This window comes from Nothobranchius furzeri, chromosome 11, assembly GCF_043380555.1.
Source record: "Nothobranchius furzeri strain GRZ-AD chromosome 11, NfurGRZ-RIMD1, whole genome shotgun sequence".
Classification (NCBI taxonomy): domain Eukaryota; kingdom Metazoa; phylum Chordata; class Actinopteri; order Cyprinodontiformes; family Nothobranchiidae; genus Nothobranchius; species Nothobranchius furzeri.
Genome location: NC_091751.1, coordinates 34914702 through 34932790, shown reverse-complemented (window position 1 = coordinate 34932790; position 18089 = coordinate 34914702). Strand labels below are relative to the sequence as shown.

At 45.1% G+C, this 18089-nt stretch overlaps 1 protein-coding gene across 15 annotated transcripts in view; it reads left to right on the top strand.

The window, feature by feature from the left end:
* Positions 1–18089, top strand: part of dlg1b (discs large MAGUK scaffold protein 1b) — a 123639-nt gene that overhangs the window by 12019 nt on the left and 93531 nt on the right. The window lies entirely within an intron of this gene.

The following is an 18089-nucleotide window of genomic DNA, read 5'->3' as shown; positions in this document are numbered from 1 at the left end:
CGACGGTTGAATTTTTTCCCCTACGTCTTAAGAGTACATGGCAGAAGTTTGAAGGCGATTGGTGAAAAGGGCGACGGAGCATCACTCTCCAAACAACGTGTGCGAAAACCACTAATTCGAGTACTTGGACCAAAATGGCCGACTTCCTGTGCGACTTTGTTCTTGGGTCCAAGAGACTTTTTTGTAGGTCCTGAGACACCACATTAGTGTACCAAATTTCGTAATCCTCAGTCAAAGCATGGCTTGGGGCTGACAGTTTTAATGGCTCTAGGGGGCGCTATTTAAGAAAATAGGCCACGCCCACAAACTTCAGCTGTCTATTTCTCTTGGGGCTCAGACTAGGATCACTCACCAGAAGTTTCGTAGCGATATCACGAAAACTGAAGAAATGAGAGGCAAACGTATTTCCTTGGCGTGATGGCGATTTTCGCCATGCTCCCAAAGCCCCGCCTTTTTTCGAAACCTAACTGTACTGGATACCAAGTGACCTCAACTTGTCTACTGCTATTTGCCAGAGATTCCTATTGATTGGGTAAAAGGAGTCCAATAGGGAGATGTGAAAAAAAGAGTGGCGTGGCGAAAGGTCAAAGTTTGAGGCTTAGCCACGCCCACACCTTTCAACTTTTGAAAAATCCGACGGTTGAATTTTTTCCCCTTCGTCTTAAGAGTATATAGCAGAAGTGTGAAAGTGATTGGTGAAAAGAGCAACGGAGCATCACTCTCCAAACAACGTGTGCGAAAACCACTAAATTGCGTACTTGGACCAAAATGGCCGACTTCCTGTGCGACTTTGCGCTTGGCTCCAAGAGACTTTTTTGTAGGTCCTGAGACACCACATTAGTGTACCAAATTTCGTAATCCTCAGTCAAAGCATAGCTTGGGGCTATTAGTTTAAATGGTCCTAGGGGGCGCTATTTAAGAAAATAGGCCACGCCCACAAATTTCAGATGTCTATGTCGCTTGGGGGTCAGACTAGGATCACGCACCAGAAGTTTCGTAGCGATATCACGATAACTGAAGAAATGAGAGGCAAACATACTTCCATGGCGTGATGGCGATTTTCGCCATGCTCCTGAAGCCCCGCCTTTTTTTGAAACCTGCCAGTACTGGATACCAAGTGACCTCAAGTTGTCTACTGCTGTTTGCCAGAGATTCCTGCTGATTGGGTAAAAGGAATCCAGTAGGGAGCTGTGAAAAATGAGTGGCGTGGCGACAGGTCAAAGTTTGAGGCTTAGCCACGCCCACACCGTTAAACTTTTGAAAAATCCGACGGTTGAATTTTTTCCTCTTTGTCTTAAGAGTATATAGCAGACGTTTCAAGGAGATTGGTGAAAAGGGCGACGGAGCATCACTCTCCAAACAAGGTTTGCGAAAACCAGTAAATCGCGTACTTGGACCAAAATGGCCGACTTCCTGTGCGACTTTGCACTTGGGTCCAAGAGACTTTTGTGTAGGTCCTGAGACACCACATTAGTGTACCAAATTTCGTAATCCTCAGTCAAAGCATGGCTTGGGGCTGACAGTTTTAATGGTCCTAGGGGGCGCTATTTCAGAAAATAGGCCACGCCCACCGGATGTTCACATCAGATCTTTTGGGGGGCCAGACTAGGATCACTCACAAGAAGTTTCGTGATGATATCTTTAGAAATGACGAAATGGGAGGCAAACGTAAGGCCACGGCGGTACGCCTGACTTCGCCGCGCCGCCACAGCCCCGCCCTCTGCCGAAAACTCACATAATGTGACGCCAAGCAACCCCCACTTGTCTTGAGTTACCAGCTACAAATTTGTGGTGATTTAGTGAAATGGGGCAATTTGGGACCTTTCACAGTAAAACTTAACCTTTTTGGTCCTGAGGGGGCGGGGCTTGTGTGATGTCATCATGCGACCATTCAATTTACTTTGTGAGGTGATGACCAATGACCACAGAAAGTTTGGTAACTCTATTCCATTCAGTTATGAAGTTATAGCAATTTAAAAATTTTTGGCGAGTAGTCAAACTTCGAGGCCTGGCCCCGCCCCTTCAGTATTTACGAAAAGTCAATTTTATTGTCTCATTTTGTTCGCCCATCTCTTCTGAGCAATTTTACACAATTTTTGAGATGATCGTGCAAAAAATGATCGAGCAATCTAATCAGAAACGGACCCTAAAAACGGCCAAAACTGCAAAAAATTGCCATTTCAACCCAAAATGGCCGACTTCCTGTTTGATATTGACCATGCTTGCAAGAGACTTTTCTGTGCGGACTATTGAGTACTATAAGTGTACCAAATTTCATAACGGTACGATAAACTAAGCTTTATGGAGAGGGTTTTTTTTCATTTTCTAGGGGGCGCTGTTCAGCCATTTTCTTTGCGATTTTTTTGGGACCTTTAAAATATCAAATTTTTCACCAGGCCTGACAAGTGTGCAAAATATTGTGAGTTTTGGGGTATGTTAAGATCCCCAAAAAGCCATTCAAAGCGGCACCGGAATAATAAATAAAAAAAATAATTAAAGCTGCAAGCAGCGTCGTTCGGCCCTCGCAGTGAAGCTGCTCGCCCTCTGTCCGCACCCCCTCCGCTCCATCCCCGACGCTCTCCAAACCCAGCTCCGCGCCGCTCCGTTCTGGCCGGCAGCCGGGGGCACCAGGGCACGTCTGGCACAACAGAAACATCAACCACCCCGACACCAGAAACCGTGAACGGCCTCCTCGTCCACACCTCACCCTGACTCAGCATCCCCTTTGAGCCCAGCATTACACGTCTCACCACTAGGAGATACTCTATCTTTACCACACTGGTGATGTGATGTTCAGTCTCGGGCAAATCGGAAGCTGTTTGTGGAAGTTACAGTCAAACGTAAGGTCACAGCGTCACGCCAGAATTTGCCATGGCATCAAAGACCCTCCCTTTCTGAACAGCTAGCAGATCTGAATGGTCATTACAACATCATGAAGACAGTGCATGACCTTAGTGTCATGTTGACTAAATTAGAGGGGACAAATATGGGCAGTTCACCATAAAACAGTAGACTTCCTGTAGTCAGGGGGCGGGGCTTAGGTGAAGTCAGCTGTCCACATTGTCGCTGTCTTCAGATGTAGTCAGTGATCACACAGACAAAGTTTGAATTTGATCTGATCATGCACATGGAAGTGATTAAGTCAAGTAACGTAATGGCGACTGGTCAATGTTTGAGGCTTAGCCACGCCCACACCTTTATACTTATTTAAAATCCGACGGTTGAATTTTTTCCTCTATGTCTTAAGAGTATATAGCAGGAGTTTGAAGGTGATCGGTGGAAAGGACGACGAGACGTCATTCTCCTAATAACGTGTGCGAAAACCACTAAATCGAGTACTTGGACCAAAATGGCTGACCTCCTGTGCGACATTGCGCTTGGCTCCAAGAGACTTTTTTGTAGGTCCTGAGACACTACATTAGTGTGCCAAATTTCGTGATCCTCAGTCCAAGCATGGCTTGGGGCTGACAGTTTTAATGGTCCTAGGGGGCGCTATTTCAGAAAATAGGCCACGCCCACAAACTTCAGCTGTCCAATTCTATTAGGGGTCAGATTAGGATCACTCATCAGAAATTGTGTGGCGATGTCACAATGATTGAAGAAATAAGAGACAAACGTATTTCCATGGCTTGATGGTGAAATTCGCCATGCTCCCAAAGCCCCGCCTTTATTCGAAACCTGCCAGTGCTATAGACCAAGTGACCTCAACTTGTCTGCTGCTATTTGCCAGTGATTGCTGGTGATTGGTTAAAAGGAGTCCAATAGGGAGCTGTGAAAAAAAGAGTGGCGTGGCGACAGATCAAAGTTTGAGGCTTAGCCACGCCCACACCTTTATACTTATTTAAAATCCGACGGTTGAATTTTTTCATCTATGTCTTAAGAGTGTATAAAAGATGTTTGGAGGTGATTGGTGAAAAGGGTGTTGGTGCAACACTCTCCAAACAACGTGTGCGAAAACCACTAAATCGAGTACTTGGACCAAAATGGCCGACTTCCTGTGCGACTTTGCACTTGGCTCCAAGAGACTTTTTTGTAGGTCCTGAGACAGCACATTAGTGTACCAAATTTCGTACTCCTCAGTCAAAGCATGGCTTGGGGCTGACAGTTTTAATGGTCCTAGGGGGCGCTATTTCAGAAAATAGGCCACGCCCACCAGATGTTGACATCTGATTCTTTTGGGGGCCGGACTAGGATCACTCCCAAGAGGTGTCGTGGCGATATCTCTAGAAATGACGAAATGGGAGGCAAACATATGTCCACGTCGGTACGCCTGACTTCGCCGCACCGCCACAGCCCCGCCTTCTGCAGAAAACTCTCATAAAGTGACGCCAAGCAACCCCAACTTGTCTTCAGTTACCTGCTACAAATCTGAGATGATTATTTGAAAGGGCGAATTTTGGAAAATTTCCCAGTAAAACTTGACCTTTTAAGTCCTGAGGGGGCGGGGCTTATGTGACATCACCAATCGACCATTCATTTGTCTTCGGGGGGCGATGACGATTGTCCTTAGAAATTGTTTTAACTGTAATTCTTTCATTTATGAAATTATAGCAATTTGAATTTTTTTGGCGAGTGCTCGAACTTTGAGGTCTGGCCCCGCCCCTTCAGTATTTACGAAAAGTCCATTTTATTTTCTCATTTGAATCGTCCATCGCTTCTGTTCGATAGTACACTATTTTTGAGACAATCGTGCGAAAATTGACCAAACTGTTCAACCAAATGTAGACCCTAGAAATGGCCAAAACGGCTAAAAATCTCCATTTCAACCCAAAATGGCCGACTTCCTGTTTGATATTGACCATGGTTGCAAGAGACTTTTCTGTGCGGACTGTTGAGTACTACAAGTAAACCAAATTTCATAACTGTACGATAAACTAAGCTTTATGGAGAGGGGTATTTTTCACTTTCTAGAGGGCGCTGTTCAGCCACTTTTTTATGAACTTTTACATCGCCAGTGAAATACGTAAATTTCACGCACTTTCTATATTGGGCCAGAATTTGGTGACTTTTTGGATATGCTAAGACCCCCTAAAGGCCACCCAAAGACGCGGAAGAAAAAAAATAATAATAATAATAATAAATTAAAGCTGCAAGCAGCGTCGTTCGGCCCTCGCAGCGAAGCTGCTCGCCCTCCTTCCGCACCCCCTACCCTCCATCCCCGACCCTCTCCAAACCCAGCTCCGCGCTTCTCCATCCTGTCCGGCAGCCGGGGGCACCAGGGCACGTCTGGCAGAACAGAAAGTCAACCAACCCGACACCAGAAACCGTGAACGGCCTCCTCGTCCACACCTCACCCTGACTCAGCATCCCCTCTGAGCCCACCATTACACGTCTCACCACTAGGAGATACTCTATCTTTACCACACTGGTGATGTGATGTTCAGTCTCGGGCAAATCGGAGGCTGTTTGTGGAAGTTACAGTCAAACGTAAGGTCACAGCGTCACGCCAGAATTCGCCATGGCATCAAATCCCCTCCCTTTCTGAAAAGCTAGCAGATCTGAATGGTCATTACAACATCATAAAGACAGTGCATGACCTTAGTGTCATGTTCACTAAATTAGAGGGGACAAATATGGGCATTTCACCATGAAAAAATCGACTTCCTGTAGTCAGGGGGCGGGGCTTAGGTGATGTCAGCTGTCCACATTGTCATTGTCTTGAGTTGTGGTCAATGATCACACAGACACAGTTGGATATAGATCTGATCATGCACATGGGAGTTGTTAAGTCAAGGAATGTAATGGCGATAGGTCAAAGTTTGAGGCTTAGCCACGCCCACACCTTTATACTTATTTGAAATCCGATGGTTGAATTTTTCCCCCTTTGTCTTAAGAGTATGTAGCAGAAGTTTGAAGGCGATTGGTGAAAAGGGCGATGGTGCAACACTCTCCAAACAATGTGTGCGAAAACCAATAAATTGAGTACTTGGACCAAAATGGCCGACTTCCTGTGCGACTTTGCACTTAGCTCCAAGAGACTTTTTTGTAGGTCCTGAGACACCACATTAGTGTGCCAAATTTCGTGTTCCTCAGTCAAAGCATGGCTTGGGGCTGACAGTTTTAATGGTCATAGGGGGCGCTATTTCAGAAAATAGGCCACGCCCACAAACTTCAGCTGTCCTTTTCTATTAGGGGTCAGAGTAGGATCACTCATCAGAAATTGTGTGGCGATGTCACAATGATTGAAGAAATGAGAGACAAACGTATTTCCATGGCGTGATGGCGAATTTCGCCATGCTCCCAAAGCCCCACCTTTTTTCAAAACCTGCCAGTACTGTAGACCAAGTGACCTCAACTTGTCAGCTGCTATTTACCAGAGATTCCAGGTGATTGGGTAAAAGGAGTCCAATAGGGAGCTGTGAAAAAAAGAGTGGCGTGGCGACAAGTCAAAGTTTGAGGCTTAGCCACGCCCACACCTTTATACTTATTTAAAATCCGACGGTTGAATTTTTTCTTCTATGTCTTAAGAGTGTATAGCAGATGTTTGAAGGTGATTGGTGAAAAGGGTGATGGAGCATCACTCTCCAAACAACGTGTGCAAAAACCACTAAATCGAGTACTTGGACCAAAATGGCCGACTTCCTGTGCGACTTTGCACTTGGCTCCAAGAGACATTTTTGTAGGTCCTGAGACACCACATTAGTGTACCAAATCTCATACTCCTCAGTCAAAGCATGGCTTGGGGCTGACAGTTTTAATGGTCCTAGGGGGCGCTATTTCAGAAAATAGGCCACGCCCACCAGATGTTCACATCAGATTCTTTTGGGGGCCGGACTAGGATGTCTCCCAAGAAGTGTCGTGGCGATATCTCTAGAAATGACGAAATGGGAGGCAAACGTAAGGCCTAAGCGGTACGCCTGACTTCGCAGCGCCGCCACTGCCCCGCCTTCTGCAGAAAACACCCATAAAGTGACGCCAAGCAACGCCACCTTCTCTTCAGTTAACTGCTACAAATTTGGGCTGATTATTCGAAAGGGCGAATTTTGGAAAATTTCCCAGTAAAACTTGACCTTTTAAGTCCTGAGGGGGCGGGGCTTGTGTGACATCATCAATCGACCATTCATTTGTCTTCGGGGGGCGATGACAATTATCCGTAGAAAGTTACTTTAACTCTAATTCTTTCATTTATGAAATTATAGCAATTTGAATTTTTTTGGGGAGTGCTCGAACTTTGAGGTCTAGCCCCGCCCCTTCAGTATTTACGAAAAGTCAATTTTATTTTCTCATTTGAACCGTCCATCGCTTCTGTTCGATAGTACACTATTTTTGAGACAATCGTGCGAAAAATGACCAAACTGTTCAACCAAATGTAGACCCTAGAAATGGCCAAAACGGCTAAAAATCTCCATTTCAACCCAAAATGGCCGACTTCCTGTTTGATATTGACCATGGTTGCAAGAGACTTTTCTGTGCGGACTGTTGAGTACTACAAGTAAACCAAATTTCATAACTGTACGATAAACTAAGCTTTATGGAGAGGGGTATTTTTCACTTTCTAGAGGGCGCTGTTCAGCCACTTTTTTATGAACTTTCACATCGCCAGTGAAATACGTAAATTTCACGCACTTTCTATATTGGGCCAGAATTTGGTGAGTTTTTGGATATGCTAAGACCCCCTAAAGGCCACCCAAAGACGCGGAAGAAAAAAAATAATAATAATAATAATAAATAATAATAATAAACGGAGCAGATACAATAGGCCTTCGCAGCTTCACTGCTCGGGCCTAATAATAATAATAAACGGAGCAGATACAATAGGCCTTCGCAGCTTCACTGCTCGGGCCTAATAATAAACGGAGCAAAAACAAGAGGCCTTCGCAGCGCTTTCGCTGCTCGGGCCTAATTAAAGCTGCAAGCAGCGTCGTTCGGCCCTCGCAGCTCCGCGCCGCTCCGGTCTGGACGGCAGCCCGGGGCACCAGTGCACGTCTGACAGAACAGAAACGTCAACCACCCCGACACCAGAAACCGCGAATGGCCTCCTAGTCCGCACCTCACCCTGACTCAGCATCCCCTCTGAGCTCACCATTAAATTGAATATTAAGATTACGGCGTTACGCCAGAATTCGCCATGGCATCAAAGCCCCTCCCTTTCTGGAAAGCTATCAGATCTGAATGGTCAATACAGCATCATGAAGACAGTGCATGACCTTTGTTTCATGTTGACTAAATTAGAGGGGACAAATATGGGCAGTTCACCATAAAACAATAGGCTTCCTGTAGTCAGGGGGCGGGGCTTAGGTGATGTCAGCTGTCCACATTGTCATTGTTTACAGATATGGTCAATGATCACACAGACAAAGTTCGAAAAAGATCTGATCATGCACATGGGAGTTATTAAGTCAAGTAAAGTAATGGCAAAAGGTCAAAGTTTGAGGCTTAGCCACGCCCACATCTTTCAACTTTTGAAAAATCCGACGGTTGAATTTTTTCCCCTATGTCTTAAGAGTATATAGCAGAAGTTTGAAGGCGATTGGTGAAAAGGGCGACGGAGCATCACTCTCCAAACAACGTGTGCGAAAACCACTAAATCGCGTACTTGGACCAAAATGGCCGACTTCCTGTGCAATGTTGTGCTTGGCTCCAAGAGACTTTTTTGTAGGTCCTGAGACACCACATTAGTGTACCAAATTTCGTAATCCTCAGTCAAAGCATGGCTTGGGGCTGATAGTTTAAATGGTCCTAGAGGCGCTATTTAAGACAATAGGCCACGCCCACAAACTTCAGCTATGGATATCTCTTGGGGCTCAGGCTAGGATCACTTACAAGAAGTTTCGTAGCGCTATCACAATAACTGAAGAAATGAGAGGCAAACGTATTTCCATGGCGTGATGGCGATTTTCACCATGCTGCCAAAGCCCCGCCTTTACTCGAAACCTGCCAGTACTGGATACCAAGTGACCTCAAGTTGTCTACTGCTATTTGCCAGAGATTATGGGTGATTGGGTAAAAGGAGTCCAATAGGAAGCTGTGGAAAAAAAGAGTGGCGTGGCGAAAGGTCAAAGTTTGAGGCTTAGCCACGCCCACACCTTTCAACTTTTGAAAAATCCGACGGTTGAATTTTTTCCCCTACGTCTTAAGAGTACATGGCAGAAGTTTGAAGGCGATTGGTGAAAAGGGCGACGGAGCATCACTCTCCAAACAACGTGTGCGAAAACCACTAATTCGAGTACTTGGACCAAAATGGCCGACTTCCTGTGCGACTTTGTTCTTGGCTCCAAGAGACTTTTTTGTAGGTCCTGAGACACCACATTAGTGTACCAAATTTCGTAATCCTCAGTCAAAGCATGGCTTGGGGCTGACAGTTTTAATGGCTCTAGGGGGCGCTATTTAAGAAAATAGGCCACGCCCACAAACTTCAGCTATGGATATCTCTTGGGGCTCAGGCTAGGATCACTTACAAGAAGTTTCGTAGCGCTATCACAATAACTGAAGAAATGAGAGGCAAACGTATTTCCATGGCGTGATGGCGATTTTCACCATGCTGCCAAAGCCCCGCCTTTACTCGAAACCTGCCAGTACTGGATACCAAGTGACCTCAAGTTGTCTACTGCTATTTGCCAGAGATTATGGGTGATTGGGTAAAAGGAGTCCAATAGGAAGCTGTGGAAAAAAAGAGTGGCGTGGCGAAAGGTCAAAGTTTGAGGCTTAGCCACGCCCACACCTTTCAACTTTTGAAAAATCCGACGGTTGAATTTTTTCCCCTACGTCTTAAGAGTACATGGCAGAAGTTTGAAGGCGATTGGTGAAAAGGGCGACGGAGCATCACTCTCCAAACAACGTGTGCGAAAACCACTAATTCGAGTACTTGGACCAAAATGGCCGACTTCCTGTGCGACTTTGTTCTTGGCTCCAAGAGACTTTTTTGTAGGTCCTGAGACACCACATTAGTGTACCAAATTTCGTAATCCTCAGTCAAAGCATGGCTTGGGGCTGACAGTTTTAATGGCTCTAGGGGGCGCTATTTAAGAAAATAGGCCACGCCCACAAACTTCAGCTGTCTATTTCTCTTGGGGCTCAGACTAGGATCACTCACCAGAAGTTTCGTAGCGATATCACGAAAACTGAAGAAATGAGAGGCAAATGTATTTCCTTGGCGTGATGGCGATTTTCGCCATGCTCCCAAAGCCCCGCCTTTTTTCGAAACCTAACTGTACTGGATACCAAGTGACCTCAACTTGTCTACTGCTATTTGCCAGAGATTCCTATTGATTGGGTAAAAGGAGTCCAATAGGGAGATGTGAAAAAAAGAGTGGCGTGGCGAAAGGTCAAAGTTTGAGGCTTAGCCACGCCCACACCTTTCAACTTTTGAAAAATCCGACGGTTGAATTTTTTCCCCTTCGTCTTAAGAGTATATAGCAGAAGTGTGAAAGTGATTGGTGAAAAGAGCAACGGAGCATCACTCTCCAAACAACGTGTGCGAAAACCACTAAATTGCGTACTTGGACCAAAATGGCCGACTTCCTGTGCGACTTTGCGCTTGGCTCCAAGAGACTTTTTTGTAGGTCCTGAGACACCACATTAGTGTACCAAATTTCGTAATCCTCAGTCAAAGCGTAGCTTGGGGCTATTAGTTTAAATGGTCCTAGGGGGCGCTATTTAAGAAAATAGGCCACGCCCACAAATTTCAGATGTCTATGTCGCTTGGGGGTCAGACTAGGATCACGCACCAGAAGTTTCGTAGCGATATCACAATAACTGAAGAAATGAGAGGCAAACATACTTCCATGGCGTGATGGCGATTTTCGCCATGCTCCTGAAGCCCTGCCTTTTTTTGAAACCTGCCAGTACTGGATACCAAGTGACCTCAAGTTGTCTACTGCTGTTTGCCAGAGATTCCTGCTGATTGGGTAAAAGGAGTCCAGTAGGGAGCTGTGAAAAAATGAGTGGCGTGGCGACAGGTCAAAGTTTGAGGCTTAGCCACGCCCACACCGTTAAACTTTTGAAAAATCCGACGGTTGAATTTTTTCCTCTTTGTCTTAAGAGTATATAGCAGACGTTTCAAGGAGATTGGTGAAAAGGGCGACGGAGCATCACTCTCCAAACAAGGTGTGCGAAAACCAGTAAATCGCGTACTTGGACCAAAATGGCCGACTTCCTGTGCGACTTTGCACTTGGGTCCAAGAGACTTTTGTGTAGGTCCTGAGACACCACATTAGTGTGCCAAATTTCGTAATCCTCAGTCAAAGCATGGCTTGGGGCTGACAGTTTTAATGGTCCTAGGGGGCGCTATTTCAGAAAATAGGCCACGCCCACCGGATGTTCACATCAGATCTTTTGGGGGGCCAGACTAGGATCACTCACAAGAAGTTTCGTGATGATATCTTTAGAAATGACGAAATGGGAGGCAAACGTAAGGCCACGGCGGTACGCCTGACTTCGCCGCGCCGCCACAGCCCCGCCCTCTGCCGAAAACTCACATAATGTGACGCCAAGCAACCCCCACTTGTCTTGAGTTACCAGCTACAAATTTGTGGTGATTTAGTGAAATGGGGCAATTTGGGACCTTTCACAGTAAAACTTAACCTTTTTGGTCCTGAGGGGGCGGGGCTTGTGTGATGTCATCATGCGACCATTCAATTTACTTTGTGAGGTGATGACGAATGACCACAGAAAGTTTGGTAACTCTATTCCATTCAGTTATGAAGTTATAGCAATTTAAAAAATTTTGGCGAGTAGTCAAACTTCGAGGCCTGGCCCCGCCCCTTCAGTATTTACGAAAAGTCAATTTTATTGTCTCATTTTGTTCGCCCATCTCTTCTGAGCAATTTTACACAATTTTTGAGATGATCGTGCAAAAAATGATCGAGCAATCCAATCAGAAACAGACCCTAAAAACGGCCAAAACTGCAAAAAATCGCCATTTCAACCCAAAATGGCCGACTTCCTGTTTGATATTGACCATGCTTGCAAGAGACTTTTCTGTGCGGACTATTGAGTACTATAAGTGTACCAAATTTCATAACGGTACGATAAACTAAGCTTTATGGAGAGGGTTTTTTTTCATTTTCTAGGGGGCGCTGTTCAGCCATTTTCTTTGCGATTTTTTTGGGACCTTTAAAATATCTAATTTTTCACCAGGCCTGACAAGTGTGCAAAATATTGTGAGTTTTGGGGTATGTTAAGATCCCCAAAAAGCCATTCAAAGCGGCACCGGAATAATAAATAAAAAAAAAAAAAATAAACGGAGCAAAAACAAGAGGCCTTCGCAGCGCTTTCGCTGCTCGGGCCTAATAAAAAATACACACAGATAAAATTACAGTTTGGAGCTAAAAGGAAAAGACAGAAGACACAGATTACAGTGGAGATGACACAGCGTAAAACCATTCATGTAAATGAGTACATGAGGGTTTTAGTTTTGTTTTAAACAACACTAGGGTTGGGGCAGATCTGAGGTCATGGGGATGCTGATTCCATATGTGAGCAGCATAGTAACTAAATGCATCTCCACCATGTTTGGTTCTGACCTGAGGTTCTACCAGCTGATTGTTTCCAAGCGATCTCAGTGCCCTATTGGGTGTTTATACAGGAATGAGATCAGACATGTATTCTGGTCCCATGCCATTGAGTGATTTATAAACTAGTAGGAGCACTTTGAAGTCTATTCTGTAGTTTACTGGTAACCAGTGTAGGGATCTAAGAACAGGAGTGATGTGCTCCATTCTCATAGTTCTTGTTAAGACTCTAGCAGCAGCATTCTGAACAAGCAGCAGTTGCTTCACAGCTTTTTTGGGAAGACCAGTTAGGAGACCATTGCAGTAGTCCAGCCGACTAGAAATAAAAGCATGAATAAGTTTCTCTAAGCCTGGTCTGGACATGAGACCTCTGACTCTTGATGTTTGATGAAGGTGATAAAACGCTGATTTAGTTGTGCCTTAATATGTCCAGAGAAGCTCAGGTCTGAATCAATAATAACACCAAGTTTCCATCAGATCAGCTGATCTCAGTGGTAATAAAGCCATTCTTGTACTGGAGAAATCAGGACTGATGTTCTTTCTGACCCAAAGATCTGCAGAACCTGGGCTGAACCCTCACCGGGTCAGAGTTCTGCTACCAGCTGATGCAGGATTAGAAGAAGTTATCCAGTTTTCAAATTAAAGTTGAAATGTTGAGTTGTACAAACAATGATGAAGTAAAGATTCACAACCAAGGCCTACATTACCCACAATGCCCCTGGAGCCTGTAAAAAACCTCTCAGCTGTTCAGAGGTATGCGTGTTTGAGACTTTTATTGTGAATGATTGAAGGAAGAGCATTTTCCAACCCAGGTGAGGCTCCACCATTTAAACAAGCCAGTTAGCACCCTAATGATGGTGTTGGTCGTGATGACATCATTGTCGTGATGACATCATGCTGACGGATGAAGCCATTTGAGAGATTCATGGAACTGTGAACGATTGCTAATAGTGATTCCCGCCCACGCTGCTTCATCTGTGCCCTCCTACTCCCTCTCAGCCATGTGGCATTGAGTCATGCATGTTTTCACAGGCACTTGGCGTGTTCGAGACATGCAGCGTGAATCCAGAACAAAGCAGTGTGAGGCGAGACGGAAACATTCAGGCCCTTCTGCTCCCAACAATCAGGAACTCAGAAGAGCAAACCAGTCGGGATGAAAACACCAGTAGCATCATCATAAGCGTTTCACTGGTTTTTAGTTTGACTTTGTTCAGGTGAATAAATTCAGTCCTGTAAGCTGTCAGAGGGTTTTGGTCTGGCCACCCGCCTCTCACTGATAAGTCATAGTTTAACTGGACCCATCCTGACTAAAACCAGTTTGACCTTCATACTCACCTCCTGTTGATCCGTTATCCATAAAGCATTTAGATCGTCTCACTGACACAAACAGAAATAAAGTTTTCTTCTGCAACTTCCAGCTTTTACGTGTTGCGTTCGCTGACCGTGTGAACATTGTAACTTACATTAAACGCTGTTGAGTAGCATCTGTTATTTATCGGAAACGGGTAAAAAATGGTCTGACTTCTTAATAATGGTATTTCTGTGACGTCTGAGGAACTAAAACGTTTAAACCGTTCCGTTGTCCAGTTTCTCCCATTTGCCTAAAGATGATCGCTGGGTGCAGAGGAAAAATGAGCTTTCACATGGTGCGTGAACGCAGCATCGCTCCTGAGGAGCGGGGCTCGGAGGTTCTGCTCCCGCTGGGCACCGGAGGAAAGCTTGTGTCCGGTGATGCCGGTAGAAACGGCGGTGGTGTGTGGATGTTACCGGGGTTTGTGAGGAACGGACAGCGCGAGATGAGTTGCTGAAGCTCGCAGGCTGTCCTCCCGCCGCGGAACGATGGACTGCATCGTTACAACGAAGGTATAAAGCTGGTAACCGCCTCCTCACAAACACCCAGGTGACGAGTTCACCTCCGCGCGAGCTCGGCTTCGGTGGGACCGCTCGGGCGGCAGGAGTTTCGGTACAAAACGTACTTTTTGTAACGGTCCGCTCCCCCAACGGCTAAGTAAACGAGACCTTCGGTGTAAAATGGCAACTTTTCTCCCGAATATACAAAAAATTTACTAAGTAAATGATGCCGAATTGAGGGGAAGGCCGTGACAATGTGTGTTAAGTTTGTTGTTATAATTTAAAAATGCGTTTTCGTTTTCTAAACATGTGTTTGTCCTGTTGTGGTTGTTCTTAGCGGGAGTTTGGTTAAGTGAGAAACACATTTATTATCCTTTAGTAATCGAGGCTACGTGTTCAGCTGCTGGTTACTACTCCAACCTGACTGAAGGTGGAGCAGATGATGCTGCATCTGTCAGCTCTCAGATCAGTTACCTGTTCATTCTGATCCACCTGGGAGTTAGTCAGGTGGGAGGAAGTCTGACTGGTAGAAAGGAGCAGGTTTAACCAGAAACAAACCAAGTGATTTCTGTCTGATGTTTATCTTAGAGTTTAACTTCATATCAGGGATGTGATATTTGAAAACAAGTCTATTAGTTCTCTGGTCCCACACGAAGTGAGCTCAACAGTTTGGCTGCTTGTGCAGCACACCTGTACTAAGACCAAAGGTCACTTGCTGCTGTGGGCCCCAGACTCAAAGCCGAGCATACAATGGACAACTGTTTCACTTTTTTGAGCTGATGTTCCCTTCGTGCGAGAATTTACAAGATCGGGATGGGCTTTGCGCTGAGCGTCGTGTAGTGTAGGGCGTAGATATCCTATATATTATCTAGATCCCTCGTCCGCGCTGATTGTCAATGGACCCTGACGTCTGTGCGCGGTGACCATCTTACTTCGGACAGCTGCCCTCCTCTAACACTGGTGTTCAGAGGTGCATGCAACTCTAACTTTTTCAATTTTCATACGGTTTGATTTTTTTAGAAACATTAGAGACGTGGCTATGAAATTTATCAGTTTTGGCAGGAAACTCCTCTTATTTCACTCCACTTTCCAGCCATTTTCCCCTATCCTGTCAATTTCCCATAGACTTGCCATTTTAATGTCAACAAGATCTGCTTCTGATGAACTAGCTGTAGTTTGTAAACTAAGGTCAACTTGTAAATATAAGTTTGAAGATACCTTATAACTTACCATATCAACTTATAAATAAAAAAATACCTGATTTAATTTACAGAAAATAGTAAAACAAATAAATAAATAAATAAATACACAGAAGCAGCAAATAAAATTTTAAGCAAAAATACCCAGTCCAAAAAAACAAAACTCTAGAACCTCAATGCCTGAGAAAATGACAAATGAAGATATACAGAATATATTTTATTTACTTTGACTTTAATATTTGCAAGTAATATGAACCTAATATATACTTGCTTTGGCAAGTTATTATAATTTATATTTCCACTTTCAGCCTGCAACCCATTTAAAATGAAAGTTTGAGAAGAGAAAACAGGGATAATTGTGAGTTAAAGTAAAGGGCTAAATTAACACTTGAAAAATTAAAGAGTAAATGAATGACAGACTGACAGTTATGAAAAACTTGTTTATTACAGATTATACATGTTTTTGATTATAAAAATAACAGATCTACAGACAGATGCTAAAGCACATAGTGATTTCCTACTGACCTTTGAAAAGGACAGCTTTTGTGAGCTTCTGTCTCACGCTGTCAGACTGAAAGCTGAGTTTCAATGTGGCGCATCCTCAGCTTAAAGAACAGGGAGACAATAGATGTCAACAGTGTATGGGAGTGAGACAGTTCCATACTGTGTCTCACTGATGTGCTCCCCAAGCAAAAAGACATCCTCTGACCCGATCCTCTTGCGCACAATGTAGATGATCTCCAGTGGTTTGATGGGCTGTGATTGTCTGCCCACTGATGCCTGGCGAATTGCCCACTCTGCTGCTCTGATAACCCTCACTGTACCTTCAGATGGGACCACAAGACCTCCGTTGTTCTTCAGAGTCAGTAAATGGTAGCTCTGGTCATCACAGGCAGATGCAGCATCCATCACCAGGCTGGCACAGCAGACATCACAGGACAGCTTGGTCATGGCTCGCCGCACAACAAATCCTGAAATTACAATTACCAATGTAACTGGACAGTGTGGTTGCCTTTATACTTTACATAGGCCTATAGAACAACATGATGTCAGGTGAGAAATCAGACAAGAACTATAGTTTGACTACTTAAAGGCAAACAAGTAATCATGATTAGTACGTGTGGCAGGGTTTCCCCCAGTGCTTTATAAGCCTGGCGGCCCGCCAGGCTAAGCGTCATGCCCCGCCTAGGGCTGTCGCGGTTGAGGAATTCCCCCTGCGGTGATTCAGGGTGGCTTAATATTGCGGTGTGCAATATTATTGCAGCCCTTTTTTATTGCAGTACTATCTAAACATAATGTTTACACATTTAAAAAAGGTTAAAAATTGCCGTGCCTTCTTTAATAACACTTTACTGAATGCAGATCAAAGGGCAGTAACAACACAGATCGCAGTAACGCTTGTTTCTCCGACAGTCGGAGTCCGACTGAACTTAAAAACAACAAAATTCAGGAGAAGGTTAAACTTTTAAATGCAAATTTGGCTGCAGCATCTAACAAATAAGAAACAAGTCCCCATTTTGTTTAGTTGTTTAAAATCAAGCATAAAAAATTACATGTACGCGCCGGGGGGCGGGCGCACTATCATTTCACTTTCACACACACGAATGACGGTGATTTATAGCTCGGTCACGTCCTTGTTACCTACAAGGAAAACCAGCATGTTAACTACGGTTTGAGAGAGGATCTGAGAGGGGTGGCAACATTTGCAGCAACACTGAAAACCCTCTCGGATGGTGCGCTCGTTGCACTAACGCACACGTACTTGCGTGCGACTCTGGCGAGCAAAGGGAATCTCTCCCGGTTGTTGCTCCACCATGTCAGGGGGTTTTCTTCAGGGTGGATGCATTCCTCCTGCAGGTAGCGAGTGAGCTCCAGCTCGGCTCAAACTCTCTTTGGGACGGCTGCAGAAGCAGTGCTTGTCCGGGACTTCAGCAGGTCTCCGAGCATTTATTTATTTATTTTTGCCACTGGTGGCAGCTCTGTCTCGGCCAAGGACTCTGGCTGCGCAGCAGCTGACGTACTGAAAACCAAAGTGCTCCCACAGGAGCGAAGTAACGTTTCGTTTTGATACCAGTGCAGCCATCCTTCTCAACATGCATCATTGAGTTGAACCAAGTTCAGTAATCGCGGTGGCGCATGATGCAGCGCGGTGGGCTTCTTCATATCGCGATATTTCATTTTTGCGGTTACCGCGACAGCCCTAGCCCCGCCCCCTCCCCGACCCTACCGTGTCCGCTGACACGAACGGCGCAGCGAAACTAGAGCCCTCCATCAGCTGATACTGGTGAGAAACAGCAGCAGAACACGTGCGACCACCCCTCCCCCACCCCTGCTCTCACAGAGGAGCACTGCGGGACGGAGCGCGCGATCCTCACCCCCGAAGGCCGCCCCCAGGCTTAACTCATTTTCTGGGGGAAACCCTGTGTGGAATTTATTCATTGTATTTATTTATCAGGGGGATTTGATAAGCCAGCAGTTTTTCAAAATACTACAAACATATTTTGTGTATTCTTTCTGTGTTTTTCTTCTGACTGCATTTTTAGGTTCTTTTTGAAACACAGGGAAGGTTTTTTACCTTGCTGACAGT